Below are 17,884 nucleotides of genomic sequence, written 5' to 3'. Positions count from 1 at the left end.
GTGCCTTTAGCCAATTCTAACAAAAAGAAGAATATGCTACCAGTGCTTCTGCTCATTAGCATACTGCATTGCCACCAGCAAAAACAGCAACAAAAAAGGACTTAATTAGGAAGTTATGTTTCAGAGTAAATTCATGAAAAGAAAATATATATATAAAAAAGCATTTTTGAGTGTGAAAAATTCTTTATAATACATTGCTTGATGTGTGCATGCTCCTGTGTGGAGCAGTGAGTCAGGGATAGTAGTGGTGGAGATACCAATGTGTGCAAAATCAAAGGCCTGCGTGTTGGAGATTATATTACTTAAGAAACTTTGTAATACTACCTGTGTCCTCATCTCCATAAAAGAGCAATGACCATTTGGGAAACACAGTAAAAGCTGATGTTCCATATTGTTCTCCCTGTGCTAAAGTCCTCCCCTGGGGGCTAAATAGATTTGCTAAACCACATGTTGTTTACCCAGTTTTTGTGCCAAAGCATTAATGAGACTCCTATGGGTAATGATGCTTTGCCAAAATATTGGTCCTTCAGTTCAATATCACCTTTATTCTTGGCAATATACTTACTTGGGGATCTATGTTTTTTGAAAAAAAAGGATATAATTCAGCATTCCACAAAACACTCAGGTGGTCTTGCTGAATTGCATTACTTCCCATAAAATTTCAAAATATCTATTTCAGAAACACTGTACTAGGGGGAAAAATAGTGAAATTTGACCCCTCACATTCAGTGTGGATTAAAAAAATCACCGAGCACCTTTGTCTAGATTGCCACTTAAAAAAAATGTATAAAGCAAAAGTCATAAAGGCATTTAAATTGCCTATATATTTGGATTACAGAGAATGTTTAAGTTTGAATGATCAAATATCACTTTTAATGATAAGAAGGAGTTTAATAAAGTGTAAATCTCCTTTTGAATAATGCATTTCTCAATATCTATTAGCAGCTCCAAAACCCTGGAAGTTTTGAAAACCAAAAGGCTTTTGTGGTCATTGCTGTTATTTTTATTGCTAAGGGTTTTGTACAAGTTCATCGGCAGTGAAACTGGTCCTTCAAAGGCATGAGGCTACTCAGAGTAATTATTTAGCCCACATGGTGTGACTATTCATATGTTACCAACAATAAAATATTTGATTACAGAGTGCAGCTCCTTGATACTTGGGGTGTATATGTCACTTATTAATATGTTAAAATCCAAAAACAATCTGCACAGTGGAACAGTTGTGGCCCCAAGATTTTGGAGGAGGAGTTAAGGAATTCTTAAATGTATTATTAGTCATATGATTGGACAAAAAAGTGAGCACAAGACAAAAAAAAAACCTTTTGAGCAGCAATTCCCCAAATGTACGAAATGATACTTTTGTTTTTGACCTCCAAAAGGTGTCACTTAACAATTATTTTATTAACACTAATATTATTTAATTTAAATATTATTCATTAATACTAATAACGTTAACACTAATTATTGATAAGAAAGGGGGGAAATAACCTTAAACCCAGAGTGATAACTAGAATTTATCTAATCTTGAGTAATTAAGAGAACTGTGCAGTGTACTACGCTAATGATTCTGATGCCATATTCAGTCTTGGCAGGAAGGAACAGTCAGAGCAGATCTCTCTTTAAAATAGTATCAGAGTGATAACACTGATACATGTGATTGCTGACATAAGTTTTCTGTGTTGACATTCTTCTTTACTTCTTCCCTATTCAGTTCTTTTTTTTTTCATGACATGCGCATTCCTCTGTTTCTTTTGTCCATTGGTTTTTCTTTCTCCTGTGGTTTCTGTAACTCCACAACACTAGCAAAGACTTCTCATTGGTCTATGAAACAGAAGGAGATCAAAGACATCATTATGAACTTGTTAAATATTTCTACAAGTAAGACAAGCTATTGTGCTCTCCCAATGCCCATTTCTAAAGACTACACAATGTTGACTCATTCTACTGTCACCATAAAGTAAGCTTTATGTGTTTATGATTTGGATTTTCTTTAAGAATATGCAGAATAGTTTCCTTTGTCTACAAACTCCTCAAAAAGTTTTAAAAATCAGGTGTATTTGGCATAGTTGATATGCATACTCGTAAGGCCAAGTATCAGTTCTGTGTCTCTTTGATTGCTTACATTTTAAATAAAACTCATTATCTTTGGTTCTCTGTAAACTACAAATATGAAACATTGACATGTGATTCTATTCATGTCACCAAAAAATAATTTTGCCCTTTCTTTTTGTTCTAACACAGAAATAAAAGATTCATATGATGAAAAACAGTGGAAAGCCAAAAGAATATTGTGTTTCTTTGGATAGAGGAGCATATTATAACAATATAACCCATGTTTATATGATACTGAGGCAAAATTAGCTCTGGGAATTTTATTGTTTCTGAATAAATAATTTCAAATTACTATACTATTCATTCTTATAACAATGCACATTTAAAAAGGACTATCTGTTTGTTGGAGTCACTAGGATACTATAAATTGAGATTAGCATATCCTTAAGATTTAGACGCCTAGATGCCATAGATGTTGCAGACCCATTGAGCCATAGATGTCACACAGTTGTTTCTACAATATATTGATTTTGTAACTTGAGACAAGAACTTACTCTATCCAAGTCTTGGCTTCCCTTTTTATGAATTGGTTATAATCTCACCTTGTTGTTTTTTATAAATATTAAATATGTGCATACTAATAGTATATATGTATAAAACTTGGTACAATACCAGAACTTAGTTAACATTAAAAATGTACCTACTGCTATTAATATTATTTTTCATATTATGACTTTGCTATACTGGCATTTGATGGAATATTGAGTATGATCTAACCCAGCAATTTTACATGAATAAAATATAAATTAAAAAGACAAACCATACATAAAAAATATATATAAAAATTAACAATTTTCTGATTTTTTAATATTTAAAATCAAATACTGTGGGTATTTTTGCCATCAAAGAAATGGTGTCATAATGATACTGAAGGCTACAGAATAAAATATATCTAAAAGGTATAGAAAGGTGAAAGACAAATATAACCTTAATGTTGTAAATAAATAAACATTGACTTTATAAGTTTTTATATATTAAACAAGGAAAATTTACTAAACAATCAATTTAGCAATAAATGCTCTAGTAATTTAAGTGTAGCAGATGTGAAAGAAGAGTAGAGATAAGAGACAGACATGCAAAAGCATATATACTCATATAAGAAGTGAAACAAAAATCTTAATTGGTCTTTACCATCTTCATGATGAAATTATAACAGCTTTTTAAAAAGATGATAAAAAATATTGCCATATTCTCCTTAAAATGGAAACCTGTTCATAATACAGTTACCTCCAGTTTTTGTAGCTAGCTTCTTATAAGTCTGATAAATAGTATACTCATTAAGCTAGTGCTATAGTTGCAAAGGGATGATAATGAACCTCAATGGATATGCATAGCCATCTCTATGCATCCCTATTACATGAAATAATTATCTATAAAGATATGAATGAAGATAATCTCTCCTCCCATGCCTCCATACTCACAAAGAATCTTTGTAACTTAAATTTGGCTTCCAAATTTAATTTGGAAATTTGTAACTTAAGTTTGGCTTTCAAATTCCGGAAGCAAATGCAGTAAACAGCTGAAGGAAGCATGTGATTTGCTCAGCAGGCACCTTCTCAGTGGCACAGCCAATGCTTTTATACAGGCCAGTTGATCCTGCCATTGTCTATCTGCTCTCATCTCTCTCTGTATCTAGAATCAGTCTATCCGTTGTCACTGCATCTATCATAATATTCTCTTTCTATGCACCCTCTTACTTCCATTATCCAGATACATATGTATGACTTCAGCTAATGTGAAATCGGATGCCAGAGTTAGAGCCACTCACTTTCTGTGCTAGCAAAGCTGAGGACCAATGACGGTGCAGTGGTTAGCTTGCTAAAAATGGTAGCACTTTGAGCCCTTTCTGGTTGGCCAATCTAATGGTGGTGTTCATAGAGGAAAACTCCATTGAGTCTCTACTGAGACACCTGAATCTGATGTTTTAGAAAGAAACAATAGCTTGAGAGATGACTGTAGTATTCACACAGTGTTCTCCAGATCTTCCTTTCATTTGAAATAGAACTCTACTATGGTCAAATACATGTCTTAGGACAGAATAATTTAAATTGGAAATGTTCTTCATTTATATTTGGAGCTTTATTTGGAGGAACAGTCTTCAAATTACTAGTTCAAGTATCATGTGTAAATAGAAGCTGCATCAAATCATCAGGGTTGGAGTATCTGTTATGGGATCCAGGAACATGGCTTTGACTGAAAATGGGATCCTTCGTCAAAGTACTTATCAGAAACTGGAAGTGGCTGCAGAACTCCTCAGGATTCCCCCAAAGGGAGAAAGGAGGAGGAAAAGGAAAAGAAAAGAAGAAAGAAAAAGGGTTTGATATTAGCATTTGAAACCAGAGGTTGACTTTCTCCCTGGAAAAAACAAGGGGAAGAGCCCAATTCACAGGTATCCTTTCTTGGATACAAGGAAGGCATCTGACCCTGTGCCAGCAGCTTGGTTTGTATTATTTCACTTGTACTTCACAGCTCTGTGAGGTGGTTATTATTATTATTTCATGCAAAGGCCCCATGTGTGTTTTCTTAAGCTCAGCCTATCAGTTAAACGTACAAGACTCAAATAGGCAGGATGTGGTCCTGGCTTCCCCTCAAAAGACACAGGACAGGAAACAGATCATGCCAACAGGGAATGCTCAGGGGCTTGTCATCAATGAGAGTCCTTACAGGAGACCACCAACCACCCAGCAATTACCTGGTACATTCATGTGACAGCTCAGGTGCAAAGAAAGGAGACCACAAAGGTGGCACCTTCCTGACTTAGAAACCTCCTGTCTCAGATAGAAACCCGTATATCTTGTGACAGCCATACAGGCAAAACTTTCCAGATCCTACCAAGGAATGCCCAGTTAGAAGATTCACTGCCCTCAGGGCAGCCCCAAGGCTATACTATGTTTTGCCACTAATTATTTACAGTCTGTTCATAGCTTTCCAGTCCAGATGTCATTTACCTATTTGAGGTCATGTTCACTATAAGTGATACTGCTTAGTCTAACAGCTGGCATTCCACCTTTATAAAAGAAACAGCAATAGGAATTTATTTGTCTGTAGTGTAGGAAAAAGGAATTTGTTAACCCCTTACTCAATATTCCTATATAATGGAGCATCCCCACATGAGAAATCTGAAGGTCAAGGGCAGCAGTGACTTCTCTTAAATCACAGCTATGATGTGACAGTGTGATTTAATTCCATGTCTGTCAGACGCTCCAGACACCTGCTTAGGTTAATATTGGTTTGTCTCTGTTCCATGTCTATCAGTCTCACCTTGCCCATCCCATCCAGAGGACATGACTTAAAATTGTCTCACTTTCACTTGGGGCCTAAACGATCCATCACAAAGAATTAAAGCCTTCATGAATATATGAATAAGTCCTACCTATTTGCTCTGGGACAGGACAGATAATATTGAAGGCGGCCACCATTCAGGATATGTCAGATCTGTAATATACATACCATTTAACTCAATGGTATCTATTCCAAGGAAATTGTTTTAAGGAATTTTCAAAGTAAAGTGAAAGCACAGAAATTATTTTTTTAAAAACCCCAAAATTAGAGAAGTCACAATCTAGAAAATTATATGTATATGCAGAATAATTTTTAAATGAATGCAATAGAATTGTTATTATAAAAAGGAAATTTTAAGTGATATAGATTATTTTCTGTGAAATGAATATTATTTTTTAAAAATACTAAAGGAAAGCATTTTATAAGTAAACTAACTAGAGTCAAACATATTACAGTTAAAAGGGAATGACAATAATATGTTCATATCTAAGGTTAGGAAGATTTCTAAAAATAGAAAATTTATAAAGAAAACCACTGATAAGCTTATCTGGATTCAAATTAATAAGAGCCAAAATAATTCACAATAGAATAAAATACAAGTGATGTACACAAGAAATAGTTTTCTATCAGAATGCTACATGAATAACAATTCATAAAAATATATAATCTTATCAACAATTAAATACAAAGCATTTTAAAAGTTTGATCAGATTATTTGTCCAAAGAATTAGAAAAGAAGTATGGTCATTTATTGGTGGTAGGAATACAATGCTATGATCAATTTGGAAGACAATTTTGACAGTCATCTCAAAAAACAAACTACATCAAAGAGTCCAAAACAATCCAAGACTACATCAAAGAGTCCAAAAATACACCAATCACAGTTGCTGATAATAAGCATTACAATTAAATTGTAAAAAACCTTAACAGTACTTCAGTAAGGAACTGGCTAATTAAATCAGTTTATATTTGTAAATAATATGCAGAAGTTAAAAGAAAATTTAAATCTCTATGTACTTGTTTTAGTCTGTTCCAGTTGCTATAACAGAATATCATAGAGTGGGTGGCTTATAAACAGGACATTTATTTCTCACACTTCTAGAGCCTGGGTAGTCCAAGGTCAAGGTGCCAGCTGATTTGGGGTCTAGTGGAGACTGACTTCCTAGTTCATAGTCCAGGGTTTCTGTGTTCTCACATGATGAAGAGTTCTCTGTGGTCTCTTTTATAAGACACTAATTTTTCTCCTTCATGAGGGCTCCATATGCAAGACCTGAACACCTCCCAAAGGCCCCACCTCCAAATACCATCACATCAGGGATTAACCCTCAACATATGAATTTTGGGGAGACACAGACATTCAGTCTATAGCAGTACTAACAGAATATCTATAAGATGAAAACGAATTGAAAAATAATTGGAGAAATATTGCATTTACATAGAATCCAAACCACTACGTGATTCTGCTAAATATTTTTATATCAACAAAAAGCAGAAACTAAATTATCAGAGGTGGAAGAACGTAAAAAAATATTCCATATATGCACATTGTATGAAAAATGGACTGTGAAAGGCACAATACTTTAAATGAGTTGTTGTTGACCAAAACAACAAACAAAAAATCTATTTAAAATAGAAGCTTAAAGTTAAGGTATTTTATGTACATCCAATATCAATATAAAAATACTGAGATAAACATATACATGCTGCAGAGATTAGTATTACTAATCTATTTCTAAAATTCTGGATTTTTATGAAATCAAATAAATAACTTAACGCTTGCTAAAATAAAATAACTTCATTTCTTTGGCATGTATAAAAAGGAAAAACAGCTCTGTTTTAAAATCTTAAAATGTAAGTATTGGAATAAATATGCCTCTCTCAGAAAGAACAAAGAAGACATTTTTTAAACAGGGAACAGAAAATTAAATATTATAAGTAAGTAAATAAATCTCAAAAATAAAGAAAATTGTCTGCCAGACACATTTTACTTTTCTGACTCAAAAATGAATTTGGATATTTTCATCCTTTAAGAATTTTGTTTTCTCTGTGGTTTATCTTATAACTGGTCTACCGATTTTCTAATCAATTTCACATTCACATAAAACTTTCCATATTTATTCCATTGAATAATACTTTAATCCTATAAACCAGGGAGCCTCATTAGAAATTTCCATTTGCCATTAATACTGTTATTGTCTATTAAATATTAAATATAGTTTATTTACCACTTTGGAAATTTTCCTCTTCAGACATGTATTCCCCCAAATAAAATGTTCATCCTAACTTTTTAATTACTTTTTCAAAACCAGTGTTTTATATATATAACATAAATGTACTCAATTTCAAGCAAGAAATGCAGTGTCTATGCTACAAATGGTATATTAAATAGATCTTACACAATACAAGTAACTGGTTAAGTGTTAGATTACAATACATAATATGCATTTGTGTACTCAAAAACTCAGAGGGACTAGTTAAGGAATTAAAAGTTATTTTTAATTAAAAAAATAGCAACAATATTTCAACATTGTGGCAAATTAAACAAATGAGATAAAATAGAAAAGACAGATTTAGAAAAAAAAACATATATTGAAGCAACTATAGTAAAACTGAAAATTTATAGACTGATGAAATTTTTTGCTTCCATAATACTTGGTAATTGATGTGTAGTGAAATATAATTTTCACATATTAAGCCTATTTCTATAAATATGTGTTTGTGAATTTATTCCCCAGATGTTAAAAACATGAAATATTTTATACTAGCAAAAAATTTTAAAAGGTCCATATGCTCAAAAATATACAACTAGTTCTAATACCTAAATAGGATGTAATGATCTATAAACATGTAAAATGGCAATAATACATATACTTTAGAAACATGAAAAATATGCATGATGTAAAATCATACTTCCTTTGATAAGAGTATCTACATAAATTAATGTAAAAATCTATATAATTGATTTAAATGTGAAATAATATTTTGAAATGTTTGTTTTTCCTTAAAAGATATCTCACTTAAGAACTTTCCTTAAGAAATTCCCACTGTTTTTAATATGAGAAAGATATTCAGCTATTTCATAGTGATATTTATAAATTTTTGGCATCAATTCCTTTTCATAACTTAAAGAGCAATATTTTGGTGAACTTATACCTCATACATGATGAAATTCTAACATTGAATTAGAATTATATACAATTTGTGTGTAATCAAAGAACAAGGATGTTAAGAAAAATTATTAATAATACTTTGAAGTATGAAAAACATACCAATGAAAGGACATTGCGGAATTCATGTGATTTTTTTTTAAATAAAAATGAATATAAATTCATTAAGTTATATGAAGGGGAATGCCTAATTATAATTTAGTTTTTATGATTATTGCATTAAAATATGATTCCAACACAGCAAATCAAATATTATTATCCAAATAGCTGGTTATAACTCCTCTCAAATACTATAAAAGAAATGTTAAAACATATTTTCTGCACAATAGAAGACTATACTCATATTAAAATGGGAAAACAGGAAATGCAAAAATATGCACCAACACTAGTTTAAAAATCACATAGAACTTAGAATTTCCTATATCTTGTAAGACAATTACTGGAAATATCATCTATTGAAGTTATTTTCATCATTTCTAAGTAATAAGAACAAGAATTCTCTACAACCAGCAAGAGATGAAGACAACTTTCACCCAGAGCCACATTTCCTGTAAATAATAATATATCATAAGTATCCATGGTGTCAGTAGGGTCACTTGAATTTTGAAGAACCATACATAAATTATTCTCTTTATTATTATGTCATTTGGAAAAATTGCTCTAGAAATTCATAGTAAGAAAGAGAAGTAGAATCATTGACAGGGATTAATTGCTAAACTTTGATGCAAAATTTATTTTTACATTTTAGATCCTTAATCAGTTCAAGTACCCAGTGTTTATTAATTATCTGACAATATTTAAATTTTAAATTTTTTGTATAGGAAGAAAAGGGAATTATAATAGCTCAATAATCAAAGACACCCAAGTTCACCCATCTCCATGCTCTGTATTAAATTTATTCCCTAATACCTTAATGAACAAATCTTGGATTTATGGAACCCTGGGATGTGATGGTGACAAGTGTTACTATTGTATGAGAATATTTATTTAGCTTCTTTGCAAAATATGTTGCTAAATAATGCAAACCCATTTATTTATCAATAAGTATTTATTAAGGGGTGTGTTAGTTGGTTTCCCCTAAAAACAGAAAGAAAAATTTGGGTGCAAGCAGGTAGAGGACCTAGCAAACTGGAGCAACAACTCAGGGAGAGTTGGTAGGGAAAGGGGAAAAAGCATCTTACAAAAATGTTTACTTGAATACTTGCTGTTGATAGCACACATTTGGGTCCTCTTGGACTGTCCAAGGAGGATACAGAACCCCTCCTAGTATTGTACAGCTGAAGCCCAGGAGGGTTATAATATTTATCCACTAGCTCTCTTCCCCAACTGTTGGAGAATTGTTCCCTCAGACACTAACTCTGCCACAATCCAAAGAACACTTATCCAGGCTGAGTGAATTCCTGTGGCTTTGGAGAAGACCCAGCCAAATAGCAGAAAGGCAGAGTGTATGTACCACAACTGCAGGGGATATCCCAGGGCCCAGGGCTCAAGAATGCCAGGATCCAGAGCCGCATACAAGGGAGCAACTGTATGTCATGCACAGGTCTAGGGCTTTGGAATTAATTGAACAGCTGAATTTTAGTGTATAAAAAGTACAGAGATCTAAAATGCAGTCACTAACTTTGATGATTGGATAATCAAACGAATAATAGAGTGAAGAGCAGGACTCCATTTTTGGAAATAGCAACACAAGATAGTTTAGTCTTAATGTAAAATGCATGACTTAGATTTAAGGCTTCTAGGAGTTAATTTGTTTAGAATTCTACCTCCTAGCCAGACGAAAACCTCCTTGTAGGCAGGGGACATTTCAAGTTTGACATTGCAAAGGTCAAGCCTATGGCATGTACTAAATACATAAATATATATTCAAAATGAGAAAGACAGAGAAAAACAAGAAAAAAGGAAATTATTTTAACTACCTCTAAACACAAAATTACCTGGACTCTTTCATTATATTTGAAAATAAAATTATAATAATTTAATCAATTTCATAGCTAGAATTTTAGTTACTAAAAACAAAAATTTTATCATGAAACATGGTTTAATGCTATCATAACCAAGGGCAGGATTTACTTGTTTTTGTTTTTTTGATTTCTTCTTTTACTATTTAAACTGTCGTACTGTGTTTTCCCTGAGTTTTCTCTATGACACTGTTCCTGACAATTAAAAAAACAAAAATTTTATCATGAAACATGGTTTAATCCTATCATAACCAGGGGCAGGATTTACTTGTTTTTGTTTTTTTAATTTCTTCTTTTACTATTTAAACTATTGTTTTGTGTTTTCCCTGAGTTTTCTCTATGACACTGTTCTTGACAATTGGCACATCTACAATAAAGGTCAACAACATGCATCTCTACAGACTGAAATGCATTTGAATAAATAGTCTTGAAATTTTTCATTGGCAGATAACTCAGAGACTTTTTAGTTCACAGACAATCAGAACTGTAAAATCTAAGTCTGTCAAGTAGTTTATATTTCCAAAGAATAATAAACATTTTATAAATACCCTTAAAGATAAAAGGCTATCAAAAAGTAAAACCTTACAAAATTCAAGCAAATAACATAAATGTGTGATTTGGGCCAGGTTGTACAACAATGGTATTATGAGTGTTCCTTCAATTAATTGAAAGATGCAAGCCTTTCTAAGGACATTTATTCAATCACAATTTTTAAAAATTTTTTGCACATCAAAAAAAAACAACAGCATTCCTATACATTAACAATGAACTAACAGAAAGAGAAATCAGGAAAACAATTCCATTCACAATTGCATCAAAAAGAATAAAATACTTAGGAATAAACCTAACCAAGGAAGTTGAAAGACCTGTACTATGAAAACTATAAGACACTCATGAGAGAAATTAAAGAAGATACCAATAAATGGAAACACATCCCATGCCCATGGATAGGAAGAATTAATGTCAAAATGGCCATCCTTCCTAGAGCAATCTACAGATTCAATGCAGTCCCTATCAGAATACCAAGAGCATTCTTCAATTAACTAGAGCAAATTGTTCTAAAATTCATATGGAAACACAAAAGACCCCGAATAGCAAAAGCAATCCTGAGAAGGAAGAATAAAGCTGGGGGGATTATGCTCTCTGACTTCAAGCTCTACTACAAAGCCACAGTAATCAAGACAATTTGGTACTGGCACAAGAACAGAACCACAGAACAATGGAACAGATCAGAGAGCCCAGATATAAAGCCAAGGATATAAGAACAAGTAATATACAATAAAGGAGCTATGGATATACAATGGGGAAATGACAGCTTCTTCAACAGCTGGTGTTGGCAAAACTGGACAGCTACATGCAAGAGCATGAAACTGGATTATTGTCTAACCCCATATACAAAAATAAACTCAAAATGGATCAAAGACCTGAATGTAAGTCATGAAACCATAAAACTCTTAGAAGAAAACATAGGCAAAAATCTCTTGAACATAAACATGAGCAACTTTTTCCTGAACACAACTCCTCAGGCAAAGGAAACAAAAGCAAAAATGAACAAATGGGACTACATCATGCTAAAAAGCTTCTGTACAGCAAAGGACACCACCAGCAGAACAAAAAGACATCCTATAATATGGGAGAATATATTTGTAAATGACATATTCAACAAGGGGTTAACATCCAAAATATATAAAGAACCCACATGCCTCAACACCCAAAAAGCAAATAACCCGATTAAAAGATGGGCTGAGGATATGAACAGACACTTTCCCAGAGAAGAAATTCAGATGGCCAACAAGCCCATGAAAAGATGCTCCACATTGCTAAGTATTAGGGAAACGCAAATTAAAACCACAATGACATATCACCTCACACCAGTTAGGATGGCCAACATAGAAAAGACTAGGAACAACAAATGCTGGCTAGGATGCAGAAAAAAGGGGAACCTTCCTACACTGCTGGTGGGAATGTAAACTAGTTCAACCATTGTGGAAAGCAGTATGGAGGTTCCTCAAAAAACTCAAAATCGAAATACCATTTGACCCTGGAATTCCACTCCTACATATCTACCCTAAGAGTACAGTATCCCAGTTTCAAAAAGACATATGCACCCCTGTGTTTATTGCAGCACTATTTACGATAGCCAAGATGTGGAAGAAACCTTAGTGTCCATCAGTAGATGAATGAATAAAGAAGATGTGGTGCATATACACAATGGAATATTATTTATCCATAATAAGAAAATAAATCCTACCATTTGCAACAACATGGATGGAGCTAGAGGGTATTATGCTCAATGAAATAAGCCAGGAGGAGAAAGATAAGTACCAAATGAATTCACTCATCTCTGGAGCATAAGCACAACCCAAAAACTGAAGGAACAAAACAGCAGCAGACTCACAGAACCCAAGAATGGACTAACAGTTGTCAAAGGGAAAAGGACTGGGGATGCAGGGTGGGCAGTGGGAAGGTAGGGAGAAGGGGAATAAGGGGCATTATGATTAGCACACATAATGTTGTGTCAGGGCATGGGGAAGGGAGCACAGCACAGAGAAGACAAGTAGTAACTCTATAGCATCTTACTATGCTGATGGAGAGTGACTGTAATGGGGTATATGGTGAGGACTTGATAATGAGGGGAATCTAGTAACCACAATGTTGCTCATATAATTATATTTTAATGATACCAAAATAAAAATAAATAAATTAACAAAACAACAAAAACAAACACATGCAAATAACCATATACCCTTGTGTAGCAGTTATTTACTACCACTGTAATCTAGTGAAAAAGTGGCATCTCTGCCTTCATATTATATTTGTCTTTTGTTGCCTTAACCTTCGGGTTAAAAGAAAAGAAAAAAGGTCCAAGGGCTTCTGCTCATCACCACAGCCCTGCAGGGAGGCTTGTTGATCATTAAAGGAATTTTGTTTACCATTTAAGTTTTCTGCACATAGCTCCTTACCTGAAGCTTACCTCCTCCAGGAGATAGGGAGACATGTATGAAAATAATGATTGCCTTGTCAGAGCTTTCAGAACATTGTGACCAGACCTTGGTCAGCCAGCATCAACTAACCAAGGACACAGAGTTTCTCAGCTCTCCTCCAACCCTCCCTGGTGCCCAGATGCCTGCAGCCTTCAGCCACCCCCTAACCTGCTCCTTCTCTTACTCCCTCTTCACTAACATAAAAGAAGCTTGCAGTCAACCCTGAGTTAAGATGGTGCTTTTGGACATTTGTCCATCATCTTCTTGGTCTGCTGGCTTTCTGAACAAAGTTCCTTTCTTTTCCCCAACACCTTGCCTCTCAACTTACTGGCATGTCATGTGGTGAGTGATACAAGCCCAGGTTTGGTAACACCATAACCATGCTGTGTGGATAACAATCACAAAACCTTAGTGACATATCATTAAATGTTTAGCTCACATATATCGGGGATTCTGTTGTTTTTAATTGGACTAGCTCATAAATCTTTGGTCTGCTGATCTTGGTAAGGCTTACTCATATGTTAATGGATTAGGTTCTGAAGACCTAAAATATCCTTGCATCAGCTGGTGATTGTGGGCATTTCCTTATGTCATTCCAAGAGGAACAAGGTAAAAAATAGAACCAGAGGAGCACTTTTTTTCAAACCGCTGCATGAAACACATATTTTAAAATCCCATTGGCCTGAGTTACATGACTGAATTCAGAATTGAGGACTGGAGAAATAACCTCTTTAGTGACAGTAACTACAAAGTCATATGGCAAAAATCGTGGACATGAAGGAGAAGGGTGCAGAATGTTGGCCATCATTGCAATCAATCTCCTATGCCTTTATATGCAGATAATACTTGAATCTCTTGTTTTACTTTGTATGCATATAATTTTCCCCAGCAGATTATCTGCAACATTTTGCTGCTTTGTAATTTCTCAATTTAATTGGAAAGAAAAAAAGAAGGAAAAAGCACAGTCTCCCAATGTGAAGTTGTAGTTGATTCTCTTTTTATCCAAAATGTATTCATTTTTCATATCTAATCCTGAAGTTCCTAGGTCTGTTGATAATAAAAGCAAACAAGCAAACCAACCAACAAACAGAAACAAATTAAAGTTAATTGACATATCAGCTCATCTAATCTTAATTTTCAGGGTACCCACAGTGGATTTCTAGATAAACTTTGCCTCGCTGCCCCAGCAGCTGTTGACAAGAATTGTATCTTTATACTTGTGTCTTCCTTGACACACAGCAGTATTCACTAGTTACTCCATCAGTGTTTGCTGAACTGAAGTGAATGAAATTATGGCAATGTAAGTCAAGCAGTAATCTTCTGATGCTTTATATTTTTCAAAAGCCTTAGATGAAGGAAGAGGACAGCATGCCTAATCCCTTCCTTTTAATCTGCCGTGGTTCAATTTGGCAATTCCTTTCCACATTTTATCAAAGATGATGGTGAAAAGATAAGAAGATAAAATGAGATTAAAAGCTAAAAGCTAAAAAAGAAAAGTTTTTATGGAATTTCAACTTGGAAGAACTGGCTAGGACTAGGTTTCAGAGATTCAAATGTATGTTCCCACCTATGGGCTAGTTATTGGTCTTTTGTGTGTGTGTGTGTTTGTGGGGGGAGGATTAGTTTTAAAACCAGTGTTTTAACTGCCATGTTGAGGGTCCTGTGTATATTTGAGCATAGATAATTCTATTCAAAGGCTAATCTAGCCTTCTCACAAGACATGTTCAAACAAAAAGAAATGCATATTTCTACTTATTTGAATACTTTCATTATTAAATTACTTACATGAACTTAATATTCTTGTCTCCATATCATTGTCATCTCCTACAAATTTGTAGGGGAAATTTGATATATTTAAATGAGATCAAATGTACAACATAATATCATTTCTCATTTGAAAGGCATTTGTTTATTAAAGTTCTTCAAGATCATCACTTAAAAATTCTATATTAATAAGGCATAATAAACCAAGCAAAGTCTGTATCACTACCTTCATATATGTTGATACATGATTGTCAAGATTAACCTCTATTATCCTATTTTTAATAAATGTATTATCACATCCATAAGAAGTTTATACATTTAGATTTGAAATATTGCTTAAATCCACAGAGAAAAGAAAATTTCATGAGTGCTTTTTTGCACTAATTGTATGTCCAAGAATAATATTCATATTATTAATTCAGTGCATGAAAGTGTTTGGCAGAACTTAAAAATATGATTAAATTCAAGTTTTTCATTGCATATAGGATTCCAGGTCCAGCAAATGCAAATCTACTGCCATCTTGATGGAGAAAACAAACACTTACCTTAAGCAGTAATTCATATGGGAAGAAAGGGATTGAGAAAGTGGCTAAATGTTCTCCACTGTTGAGAGCCTGGACCTGTTACCTGCTAAGACTGATCAACCACTGCACACTTAATGTTCAATACACTGATATTCCTATCTATACCACAGATGAATGCAGGTATCAATTTATTGAATTATGTATTTTTTTTGTTATATTTATATTATTGTAATTGTAGAGCAAATACTTTGGAAATATTACAAAAGCACTCTAGCATTTAACAAACCACTAACTAAACAAAGTGCTAGTGTGACATTGCCCAGCAGCTATGCAGAAGTGGAATTCCTGTCTTCCTGATGGAATTTTTACAGTGTACCCACCAGAAAGTCACCAACCATTCTCATTCCAAACTATGTGACCTGTTCAAGGACCTGTCTGCTTACTTACCCTGATTGCATTTACACTCAAGACCATTTGCTTTATGTGATGGGAACAAGTAACATTGAAATATTGAGGATGGTTAAGTTCTTCAAAAGAAAGGTACCTCTGTGGTATCCATTCAAATGTATTGTTTCACAGGGGATGTATTTTGAGAAAGGGCAGATGGTAGCATTTCCCAGAACATCTGTTACCCATCACTCTTTCACAGAGCAACCCAGATGCTGTTGACAACTTGTATGTAAATCATGCTGACAATTTGTTCAGTGTCTTTCCTGCTGAGACTGTGGTTGTCCTGGTCATACCATTTATCAGATATAAGAGATACTGTGATCCCATAGGAACAGCTCAAACTGTGTTTTGGCCAGGGAACAATAACAGCCATTAAATCAATGAAACAATTTATCCACCTTTAAGTTATCTCCATATTACAGTGAGGATTTCCTACTTCACCTTTCCTGGTCTTATCTGAAGGTATACATTAGATATTAAATGCTCCACAGAATAGGAAAATGCCAAATTGCTTCCTGATATTTGTCCTTAACTTCTGTTATTATTTGTTAGGGGTAATCATTTCTTTGACCTTGCATTTTAAAATTACTTTCATCTCAGGGAAATGACATATAAGTGGGAAATTATGCATGCATTGCTATATAAATGTCAGATTTTTTAGTTTGCAAATGCCTGCTATAAAATATTCACAGTACAGAAGTTGATTTACAAGCCATTGCAGCCTGTAATCTATCTTATTCTAATTTTGTACCTTGTATCAGAGTGTATTTTTCACATTGTTGAAAAGAAAACAAAACAAAACAAAATTATCATTTCCTTAATTAACCTACCTATGTAAAGGATAAACTGAAACTATTGACATTTATTAAATGATTATAGCTTTTTTATACAAAATTACACCATAATACAGGACATTAAGAGGGAAAATGCATAATTAGACTTTAAAAAACAAGTCTATGAAGACATTGTACATAGGCTGTTTCCTGTTAAAAAATGAAGATTAAAAAATAAATAATTTGTTTAAGTAACAATGCAAATTTGCACATTAAAAAACCATTTAATTTGCAAAATATATAAATTTTACTTTGGGATGATGACTAATCTGCATTTGATAATAATTGATTCCATCTCAAGCATCTTTTATATAATCACAGGTTAACTGAGACAACTGGGAAAAATATGTTGTGCTATAAAATAGAAATACACTATAGTTTTTTTAAAAACAGTGTATATAATATACATGTACATACACACACACACACACTCATGCAATTACAAAATAAAAGCAGTAAATGTTAAATTGGCCTTCCACCACCTTATTAAAATGGTGTCTGAACAAGAGCAGTAATTTTTTCACTATAAAAGAAAGTAAAGTTTGTTTTAGGTGGATTCTTTTTCAGACAGCTAGCTTATTATATTAAAATTGCTTTATAATAAAAGCAGTTAAATTTCAATTGCATTTAAGATTGAACCTCTTGGCCCCATTTCAGGAGTAATATATATACAATGACAAAGAATTTTAACCAACTTCTTGGGTGGGAATTTTTTTAAAGGCTTTGGCAATGGATGATAAGATTAAAAGATCCATCTATAATTTGTGTTTTTATGAACTAGAATTTTTATATATGTGTAACATCTGG

Source organism: Manis pentadactyla, chromosome 2 (assembly GCF_030020395.1).
Source record: "Manis pentadactyla isolate mManPen7 chromosome 2, mManPen7.hap1, whole genome shotgun sequence".
NCBI classification, from domain to species: Eukaryota; Metazoa; Chordata; class Mammalia; order Pholidota; family Manidae; genus Manis; species Manis pentadactyla.
This window is presented reverse-complemented; position numbering follows the sequence as displayed.